Source organism: Carassius gibelio, chromosome A2, assembly GCF_023724105.1.
Source record: "Carassius gibelio isolate Cgi1373 ecotype wild population from Czech Republic chromosome A2, carGib1.2-hapl.c, whole genome shotgun sequence".
NCBI lineage: Eukaryota > Metazoa > Chordata > Actinopteri > Cypriniformes > Cyprinidae > Carassius > Carassius gibelio.
In genome coordinates, this window is record NC_068372.1 from 24217832 (window position 1) to 24229840 (window position 12009).

Sequence of the window (12009 nt, forward strand, 5' to 3'; positions counted from 1 at the left end):
GTTCATTATGAATGGTGCAAACTGATTGACAGTGCTGACTGGTCATACAAAATGGATACAAATACACTCACTGGTACATCCTATCAGTGACCATTCAAACTTGAACACAATACAATATTATGTTTTGGAGGAATAGCAGTAATGAAGGGCTCTGTATCTAGTACACACACATACACATTGCAAATTATGTGCAAAAATCTTTGTAATCGAGCATTCATTGAGGATGCAAAGTGTTTGTGATTAAGCTCCTTACAAACACTTTACGTGAGTTGGAGAAGGCCCATGAGAAATGCCCTGTATTTCTCCCAGCCTGGGATAAATCTGTGAAAAATCCTGGCTCATTTCATTTATATTAGCCTGTCCCACTCTACGGTCCCCTGAATCAAATATTACAGCCTGACCATTCATTGCTCTGACAGCCAAGGTCAAGAGACAAGCTAGACTTGATATAGTAGCTCTCACAGAGAGAACAACTGACAGTCGGAGAGACAAATTTGATATGTTCAAAATGATTCCACTTTACAATGTCAAACAACATACCTTTTCTACTAATAGAACCTGAGCATTCATCTTTTAGTGTAATTGAAAAATCTCTTCCTGTTTTTCAGATGCAAATAGTAGGCTATATAACATCAAAAGTGTTAGGAAAGAAATATGATTTGAGCATATCTGCCTCATAGCCAGATTCACCCCCTCTAACAAGTGTTAGCTGCATGACTGGAATCTATAATGGGCCCTATTTGTGTGTTAAATCCATGCTGAATTTGATCATTATTCATTTGTCTATAGGTTATTGCAGAAATGGAAAACCATATAGGGGCTCAAGCAGCAAGCAGATAACTCTTGAATATCTTCATGCAATCGATAGGATCCCTACAATATCCCAGCATCCATACATACTGGGTATATACTGTAGTAATGCTTTGTCCACAGTCCCCTTGAGGCAAACAAAAGTGCCTTACAGAATACACTGAATGCTTTTTGATGAGAGATGTAGAGGTCAACATACCAAACTCTAACATACCTCCCTGAAGATGAGGTACCTTGAAAGCGGTACAGGTGGGGAAGGAAGGACCAATTGGTTCATCTTCAGGTAATTTCTCACTTCTGCATCTGGCATTGAGTCTGGACTCTCGGCTGGCTCTCGTCACCTCATCATTCAAGCAAATGTTCAGACGGTCACTTACACTCATTCTCTAATTCTCACATCTGAATGTAAAGGGTAGGTGGACAGGGGCAATCATTCCCATTTCCAGCTTGCCTAAATAGAAATATAAAAAGATGAAAATTACCAGCTTGCTCTGAGTAGTATGTAAATTTAGTTATGAACTCCAGAACGCTAATATGGACCTTGGCTCTGAGTCTAGTGGACGAGTCCAAAAATGACCTCAGGGAATTACCTTCACCATTTAGGGACTTCTTTAACAAATCATTTTCTGAAATAATGCACACTCAATCATTTCAAATGGATCATTTTTCTTCCTATTCTTATGAAGTTGCAGCAGCCAATTCAATGAATGTGATGTTTAGTGATCACAAGCTAAAATTTGCATTTTTGTTTTTAATAATTTTTGGTAGCATTACAGTAGCTCAGGAGTTTGTGGCTGTTTCGACAAGCTGCTTTTTTTCCAAACGAGAAGCAGTGTGACAGTAAAATTATATGTTTTTTGACATGTTATACTGCAACTGTAGCTTTACAGCAGAGCTGAGCTTTAATGTTTTTAATGAGGTCATTGTAGCATCATCCAAGATTATTTAATATTCTTTACAATTTATATCATTTATATGTAAATTCAGTGTAGTTAGCTACTTTATCTTAGAGGGTTGTGAGCAACTGAGAATAAAATTGCCTTTTCAATTCCAATTAGTCAGACAGAATGATACAATATAGAACAAAAGTTAGAAGAAGCATAGATAGATAGATAGATAGATAGATAGATAGATAGATAGATAGATAGATAGATAGATAAGCACAGTGCCCAAGTTAATTCACTCATCTAGTTTGTAAACCGTAAAAGCCAGACGCTCGTTTGGGAGTTTACCAACTGTCTTTTCATTTAGTGTTTTTATAGAGACACACCATCCAATATATACTAATTAACACATACTGACAATAAAACCATGGAGAAGGTATCTGGTCTGTTCTGAGCAGAAGACAAAACTATTTAAGCAAGGTAAACAAGCGCTCTCAGGTCAATGCTGGCCATCTGGTTTTGAATATGCTACAGACTGAATAACACAGTTCGCATGTAACCACGCATTTATTTATTTATTTTTTATTTTTTGGTGGACTGCACAATGCAGAAAGAAAGGGAACAGAGGGACAGCACTGATTGCAGTGCTGCTGCTGATTTCCTGAGTAAAATAGTACAGGCACACGGCACAACAGAGAAAAGAAGAGGCGTCTAACTGAAAAAAAAAATAAAAAAATACTAGCCCTTAAACAATGCATTTTTAATGCATGGCTGGCCGATGCACACAAAATCCGAGCGTACTGGCAGGTCAGGTTAAGCACTCATTCGTTCATTCAAAGTTAGCAAAAAACACTAAAGTCTGAAAGAGATGCAAAAAATAACTTCATGATACCCTTAAGAATTTACAGTTCTATTTGTTTTGAAAGTGAGCATGAATTAAACTCTCTACTTCTGCAGCAAATAAAGTTCTCTATACCTCACTGCAGGACTGTTTGGAGATCTCGTTTGTTGGTGGTTGAACCAGTTCTCGGCTCATCTGCATAGTCATCTTGAAGGGAAATTCATGAGCTTTTAGCAAAACCAGCCTTGTAAAACCTCATCTTCCAAATGATATTCATCCTCTTATGAAACATTCATTAATGTGATCCCAACTAATTAATCTGCGTCAACAATGAATTATGTATAGTTTTCTAATTATTTACTGTTTCCATAATTACAGAATCACACATTGAGACAAATCATTAGAATACAATTGTGTTTTTCTCTTGCTGTTTATGAAGACTCCTTCCCCCAATAATAACAATATTATTAATTAAAAAGTTTCGTAAGAAAAAAAGAAAAAAGAAGAACAAATAACAATGAATGTTGGCCCACCTTGATGAGATCTTTCATTTAGAGATGTAATTTGCAATCACACAACCAATTTTTCTCAGAATTTGCCAAGAATCTTTCAAGCAACATTTCCTTTTGTTCTCAATGCTGTATAATAGAAACAACTGAGATATTAAAGATATTGTAATTTTACTTTCCCGCTGGAACTTGGAAATGAAATGTAATATTACCAAACAATTTGATATTTTCCAAATGTTGAAGGGAATATTCTTCCATCTCGATTGGTATCTACGCACTGGATGAGAAACATTACTGATCTTGCAGGTTCTTAAAATTCCCTTTCTGTGGGATAAAAAAAAAAAAAAAAAAAAAAAAAATTATTATAATCCTATAAAATACATTTCCTATATGTCATGATCTAGAGAGAGAAAACAAAACTCAAACTAAACTAAATATCAGTCCTTTTGAACATATTCCAGACATTTACCATGTTTTTGTGAGTCCCAATTTCACTTTAGTAAAAAAAAGAAAAAAGGGCTAGATAAAGCCCACATTAATAAAGTGAGATATAATGTGTCGGTTGTTAGATATAAAGTTGATATATATATATATATATAGTCACAAATGAAAGAGAAATTTTCAATTACAAGAAACAAAGTCATATGTAAGATATAAAGTCACATTTTGAGATATTAAAGGTACAATTTGTAAGATATTTGCAGTAAAATATAAATAAATAAAAACACTAGGCTAGTGTTGTATATTCTGTCCAGCTGATTACTAACAATATCTCTAATGTTTTCAACTACTTGTAAATTATGAGAAAATTCCCATTCCAAACAGTGACATGGGGCAGTGCAGTCGCCTGTCAATGACGTTAGTTCCCCTTTGTTACCGTCTTTACTGACATAGAAATCACATGATAACAGTGTCGTGGACAAATGCGGAGTAGTGTCTAGCGTCCAGCAAACCACTAGCTTGCTTCAAGCAGTTCCTTATTTACTTCTTCTTGCACGTTTTATGGTGGATTTTGTTAATTATTTATGGAACATAATTACCGTTTACCGTCTGCCGCTGGTTCTGTCGACAAGAACAGCTCCCGTAAACGTAAGCTACGGGCCAACCAAATGAACCAAGAAGAGTTTGGGACAAGAGGAGAGAAAGAGCGAGGACTAATATCCTCGCTTTGATTGCATTTTCTAGATGGAGAGAGCTTCGTGACAAACTTCAGCTAGAAAGAGATGCCGATCTCGCTTTTGTTTTATTCGACAGGTGAGTTGTTTTGATTCATATCTTTATAGAAAATGTATGCTATTATAACGATCAACAAGATAAGTATTATGGAGCATACATGGCAAACGCGGGGCATGGCGTCTCTAAACCTGCGTGAGGACGCGTTTTTGCATTGTCTTTGTATTTAATCTACTCACGCAAATCTTTGAACTCGCGTTAAATCCATGATTTATCTTTCCATCTGATTGATGGCCGTCAACGGTTGGGTAGAAGACAACAAATCCCATCATTTCACGCTCCTTCTTAACGTCATCAAACCACATGTTTGTTATTGTTATATTATTAAGTAAATGAATAGAATTATGAGAAGACAATTATGAAAAACAGAATCACATGTCCAATTTGATAAAAAGTTACACTGTGAGTTGCGAAGTTGCAATTGGAGAAACAAACTCACAATTAGGATATATAACCTTTATATACGTACCTTTTTATTTTGTTATGCTAAGGGCAAGGAAACACCAAACCCCGCCAAAGAACTAGCACTAACAAGTTAGTGTTGAGTCACCTTGCATCGCCTTCATTGGGGCAAAAAAAGTTGCACTAGAACACACCAGACAGACTACAGCTGACGGCCAACTAGCGTGTTCGATCTGCACTTGTGTGAGAGAACATGTGTATTCAGCATCCAAACAGGGAAACTGGAAGAGCTAGAGCTGTGGCTATACAAAGCAAGCAGTGCTTTTACCATTGGTTACACCAGCTTTTTAAGCGTCCGACTATAGCCAACAGCGTGGGACACACCAAAAAAAAATTAAACCTTATCAATGGCTTGGTGTGTCCCGAGCTTAGGACCCAACTGGTTTCTAGACAGGCCTGTGTGGGACTGGATCTCTGTGTAGCAGCTCTGTATGAGAATCAGTAAGAGCATTGATTGGTTGGCTCTTGTGAACATCTCTTAGCATGATGAAGAGTGAGTTGTTACAGCTAGGGAACACTTCTCTAATCACATTTTCATTTTGTTTTACCTAATGGATATTTCTTGCTCCTGCTTTTTTGGCGTGGCATTACGATGATTTAAATGTTTCCTCTCGCCTTCAAAGCGTCTGCTTAGCATTTGCTTTCATGACAGCCTTTATTTATCTCCCTGTTTTCAAAAGTAATTTCAAGTCTTAATGAAATGCATTGGGTTGTCTAAATCCATTTTTAAAGGGGAGTGATGGATGGATTGATGGACGCTTGAAAGAGTCTGGCCATACGAAGGGGTGTCAATAACTCTATTAGCCTGATCACGTTGCACTGGCCAGCAATTGCACGCATATAGTCATAAATCCTTCTCTAATGCATAAAAGCAACCTTAAAGTGCCAATGATTCTCTAAAAGGCATTGCGAAAGGCATCTGCACCTTGACAAGAGCCATGACGAAACATATGCTCATTTCCATTTCAAAACGATTCTTTGCGCTGGCAAGGACAGTGTGCTTGTTCTTTTTATTATTTTAGATTTATGTTTTGTGCAAAAACACTGGTATTATTATTGTTATCATTGCTACATAAATCAAAAGCGAACCAGCATTGAACTAAAGAAGTTTTGCAGACTAAATCTTATAAAAATGCCTTTTAATCCATCAAGCTTGTGAAGTTATTAGGAGTACAACCCGTGATGGAATGAAGTGAGAGATTTCAGAGGGAGGAAGAGACTGTCGGCTTCACAGACCAGATGGAAGGGTCCCGTCTTCACAGCCTCCCACAGCGTACAGCTTCACCTCCACCTTCTGATTCCTGTGCTCCTCCTAATGATTTCAGAAGATTTTCTCAAAGCTTTGACACACATTAAAGCAGGATGTGTGTCCGTGGAGGTAGCGGCCCCCCATTGATAGCTGGTACATTGATGTCTGTTTGATCTGAGGGACAGACTGAGGTCTTCTGTCATGGCTGTCCTATGTGAGAGAGACCGGGGTGAACAGTGTTAAATTTATACCTGAATTCAACCTGGCAAATGATACTGAGCCGTTTTAGTGCCTGATGTTCCAGACATATTTATGTAATGCTTTGTATGACATAAGTGACTGGCAGGCAATATCAATAGTTGTACATGCCAACATCTTTTCTCTTTAAGCTTCCACATACCCAATCAAAGTCAATCTGACTATTTTTAAAAAGGCACTTGGACATATTTATGACTGTAGCACACAGTCTCATGTCTCGAGTGACTCTTATCTAGTGACAGTTATAAACCCAGGCAGAGAAAAACCTGTGAAATAGGCCATTAGCACTGATTTCCATCTTCACATGAGTTGTGTGCTTTCATTTAGCATCTAAAGATGGGTAAGAAATGCACGTTTCATGCCACCTTCAAGTTCTTCCTCTGTCTGACATCGCGTCTGATTCCATTTTCCCTCCACAAACCTGTTAACCTGCATCTCTTCAGCAGAGGGAAACTCTTTATGGCAATTTATGGACACAAACATGATTCTGAGATGATTTAGGAGGATATAAATGATATCTCAGTTGTGGTGAGTGTTTTGTTTAAAAAAAAAATAATCCTACTTCTCAAGAAGCACAATCTCACACCTTCTCACTTATAGAGTGTTAGATGTGATGAATGTGCTCAGATTTCTCCTACTCAAATATTTCTCATCAAAATCTTCAAAGGACTTATTGAGAAGAGTCTGTCTTTATCCTAAACTATGCCTGATATATATATATATACACCTATCTAAAGTAATCCACATAACGATTTGAGTCTTACTACAAGTTACAAGTCTTATCAGTATTGTAATACACAGAAAAAAAGAAAAAAAAACTGAAACCTGAGAAGTTAGAAATTAATATAACATACCTGGAGATGTACTATGGAATAGAGTCATACTACCTTACCACCATGGCAACACTGAAAGGATAAAAGCGAGAAAATAAATACATTTAAAAAATAAATAAATAAATAAATTTTACGTGAAAGTATTGTGAACTAACTTTCACTATTGTGACTTTTTTACAGCATTTATTAATCTAAATTAATTTATTAATAGTACTGTTCATTGTTAATGTCCATTCATAATGATGAATGCTATTTTATACATTTTGAAATGTTAAAAATATACACGTGTAGAAAATGCATTAAAAGAATGGATAGGGGACTTGCTTCACAAGATGGTAATTAATGGGCTGAAGTCACATGGATTACTCGTGTGGATTATTGTGATGCTTTTATCAGCTGTTTGAACTCTCATTCTGACGGCACCCATTCACTGCAGAGGATCCACTGGTGAGCAAATTATGTCATTCTTAATTTCTCTAAATCTGTGTTTCGATGAAGAAACAAACTCCTCTACATCTTGGATGGCCTGAGGGTGAGTAAACAGTCAACAATTTTTCATTTTGGATGAACTTTTCCTTTAACCAAGTCAAGATTACTAAATGCTAAAAATGTATTAAAAGATACAATGATAACTAAATTATTAACAGGTAACATCCAGATGGTTTTTATAGCTATATATTTGGTGAGCATGATTTCACCAAGTACAACATGTTCCTGGATCATCATCCTTGTTGATCATGGAACAACATTCCAGTCAACCAATCAGAATTGAGATAGAACTTTTCAGGACAAAACTGTTTTAGGCTTACAGTCAAGGTTAGGTGCGTCTACACTCTTGTTAATTTGCTAGCATTTCCCTCTGATTTTAGGAATAAATTATTGGTAGGGTTAGGTTTAGGGGCAGAGATTGGTTTAAATCTATATTTTTGGATAATAACGTTGATCCAAGAACATGTCTTACTTGGCAAAATCATGGCCACCCTATATATATCTAACTATATAGATATTTTAGGAGTAAAAACTGTTGAAATTGATACTTAAATATAAATGAGCGCTCCATTAAGTCTCCTAAGATATGAGAGATCAACTTCTGAGCAATTAAGTTTTCATCTGGTTTAAATGAGATCTAAATTTAACATCCAGTACATAAACACTTAACACTCTTAACGTCCGTCCCTCACCCTAATACAGTTCATTTTTATTTTGCAACATTGCATTGACCAGAAGCATCTTTCCATGAGAACACTGCAGATGTGATTAATTCATTTAAACTTCTTTTTAACCCTCTCTGCACTGTGGTGGGGAAATAAAAAGTGCTTCAATTCAACTCTCCTTGGAGTTGGGATGTTGTCCAACAATTCAAACAGACAAACAAAAAAATCATTTGAGAACTTAAAACACTTTTGTGCTGACAAGGTTGGAAGGAGTCATTAAGCCCCTGGTTCCTCCGTTCTAGAGAGAGAGCAATACATGTAGTACACACACTAGGGTGACTGTGCTTCAGGCAGGACACCGGAGGATAGAGGGGGCTGTGTGTGCGGTGTTAGTCCAAACCTCTTTATTCTTTCAACACCTGCTGAAGGTCAGTCAGATGCAGTGTTGCCAATCACCTGCTGCGCATGAGGTTGCAAAGCACATCCCACACCACAGCCTCCTTACTTACGGTTAATTGATGGTTGTCACTTCTTAGAGGATGTCAATCAATGTTAATCAGATTTACTCCCTTATTTTAATCAGATTTTCACGCCAGATGCATTTACAATGTCCTTTTGTGTACCTTTGTAGCAGACTGACAATAGGAATCACACTGAGGAACCCTGCCATGCCTTTGATTTTTTGGAATACTGTGAACACACACACAAACACACACACACACACACACACACACACACGCACGCACGCACGCACGCACACAAATACGCACACATAGGCACACACACACACGCACACACACAAACACTTTCATTTGATGAAAGTAAAATGTGCTTGTTCTCTGTGGACATCAGGATCAAAAGATCAATACTTAAAGGGGTCATATGATGTTGCTAAAAAATTACATTATTTGGTGTAATGAAATGTGTTTATGCGGTTTATGGTTAAAAAAAAAAAAACAGATTATTTTCCACATGCTGTACACTATTGTTTATGCTCTATGGCCTGCCTTCCTGAAACGTGTCAATTTCTACAAAGCTCATCGGCTTTATAAACGAGGTGTGCTCTGATTGGCCAGTTATCCAGTGCATTGTGATTTGCCGAATACCTCAAGCATGTGATGGAAATGCTACACCCCTTACCATACTATGATGTCGTGTCCTGGCACGACCAAAGAAAAACAATAAAACCCTTTAAAAACGTGGCATTTGTTGCATCCAGTGGGGACATAAACATTACTGATTGTAATGACTTATACTGTCTTTTAACATGTTGCGTTGAAATTAAAATTAAATGAGCCATTTTAGGAGGGCGTGGATGAGTCTTAACTTTTACAAAGAATATCTCTTTGAGCTTGAGACTTTAGTCTTTGCAACTTTAAGGATCTTATCTATTCACGAACAGCTTGCAACACTCGAAAGAGAAAAGAAAACTTGAAATATATATGTGACCCCTTTAATTGAGCCATCATTTTGTGTAGAATCTGTATTGCTTACATTAATCGTTCTCTAGCGCAGCCTCAACTGCACTACATACATTGACATTCACTGTCATATGAGTCTCCTTTCATATATGCAGAACATGCTTGTTGACACCTGATCAGACCTAAAAATATTGGTATAGTGATGCTGAACATAATTTGGACTATTGAAGGGATAGTTCATGAAAATCCTTTCACTCTTTACTCTCATCTTCATTCGGATCTAAACCCTTAAGGCTTTTGTTTATCTTCATGACACAAATGAAGACATTTTTATTATACCTGAGAGATTTCTGTCCCTGTCCACCAACACTTTTATGCTTCAAAATGTTCATTAAGACATCATAAAAGAAATCCATATGAACGGAGCGGTTTAATCTGAAGAAGTCGTCTGAGGAAACAGGACAGCTTCATAAGATGATCAGATTTAGTGTAGGTTTTTATTCACATATGAACATTGACCAAAGCACATAGACAGTGTGCGGAGAGTAACTGATAACAGAATTTTCATTTTGGGTGAACTAACCCTTCAAGGCACACTTCAGAAGTATGATTCTATTTGCATTATATTAATAAATAATTGAATCAAGCTGCAAACAAATAATGCAATACCTTTTTTTTTTTGCAAAACTTCTCTTAGCCATTTTTTGCCAATTTTTTTCTGAATCATTTTCCTTGAAGACAGTATTTGTGCTATATTTCTTTGAAACATATTTCTTTGAAATGTGTTATCTAATGCTAAGGCATTTAAACATTACATGTGTTGTAAATGTCCAAATACTCCGGTTAATCTGATTTAGCAGGGACAAAAAAAAGGGACATTACCTTAGTCTGCAGAACCTTACACTACATTCATTGCAGGGGAAATGTGAACATGTTAAATGGCAAATATAGCGTGCAAACATGCAATCATCTCTTTAACAACAGGCCTGGTTTATCAGTGAGGAGGATCTAGATTTCTGGAAGGGTTCACAGACCTTGTTAATCAGCAGTGAGATCCTAAAGTCATCAGTCAACATGCTGTTATCTAACTTCCGACTGCAAATGCTTCATGATGATCATAATGGGAACTCTAGGCACCAAAACCTATTAGTCTTGGCTAATCAAGTGAAAACTCACAGAATATACGGCCTGTCTAATCAACTGTGGGCACATATATTCACTGACTGACACTCACATCACTAACTAAATGTGTGCAGGGACACGAGCTTTGGTGGGTCAGTATGACACTGCTAGTCTCGGCTGGTAAAGGCCTACACTATGTGTTTATAAAATGTATCTTTCCTAACTGATGGACATTCTGAGGCAATTGATGCAAGCAAAACACAATTGCTAATATTTTAGTATATTTGGGAAAGCCAACTGGAAGCTTTACTGACTATTTATAGTCTTTCTTGATGTGAACACACTTTCGCTGACCTCAGGCTAATGATCTAAACATAGAGTAGTCAGTGCTGTGGTTAATAGTAGCCAAAGGCTAGTTTAGACTGCTACAATGAACACCAACTTATCAGCTTTTGTCTGATCATTGTGGCAACCCTGTTTGTTCAGGCAGTGTGAAAATCAAAATCCAACAGCTTAGAACTTATATGGTGTAACACATTAGCGTTTGTTGGTGCATGTGTGAATTAGCCATTCCAAACCAACAATAAACAACAAAGTCATTTTTCATCCTGTCTATTAACGTATAGCAGTGTATGATTTGATAATGCAGTTGTATTTCTAATTAAATGGATGTACTCAAAAGATAAGTGCGCTACAAACAGTAGTGTTGTACCCTCTGCCATCATCTTTGTATCTGAGAGTCACTTTGAAAAACAAGACCAAGTAAGTATTGAAACATGAGTGTTCTTGATGTGTATTTGCTCATAGAGTCACAGCACCACCCAATGGCTTGCCGTATTGCTGCAGCATAACATAACGGCACGCTAAATAAATCTTCTGAGGTTTGTTTTCAGTCTCATTCATTTTATAGAAATACCATCAATAAGTTTTGAGACATACATAGACTAGATATATCTGGCAACTAAAAGAGCAGTTCTGCAAGTGTCTTTAAGCTTACCGAGACATTTGACCACCAGAAAAGGTGTATAGCAAGTGAAGACAATGGGACACACAGAGCCAGACTGTGGAGTGAGAATGACATCAAGGTTATGGAGAAGAGAAGCAAGAGTGTACCATCACCTGCTGACCCAACCAGCTTTAAGATGAAGGCTAGGAACAGAGGTCAAGGCACCTGTATGGTTGAGGGACTAAACAGGTGGGCTGGGACAGAGCAGTCATGGCATGAAAGGCAAT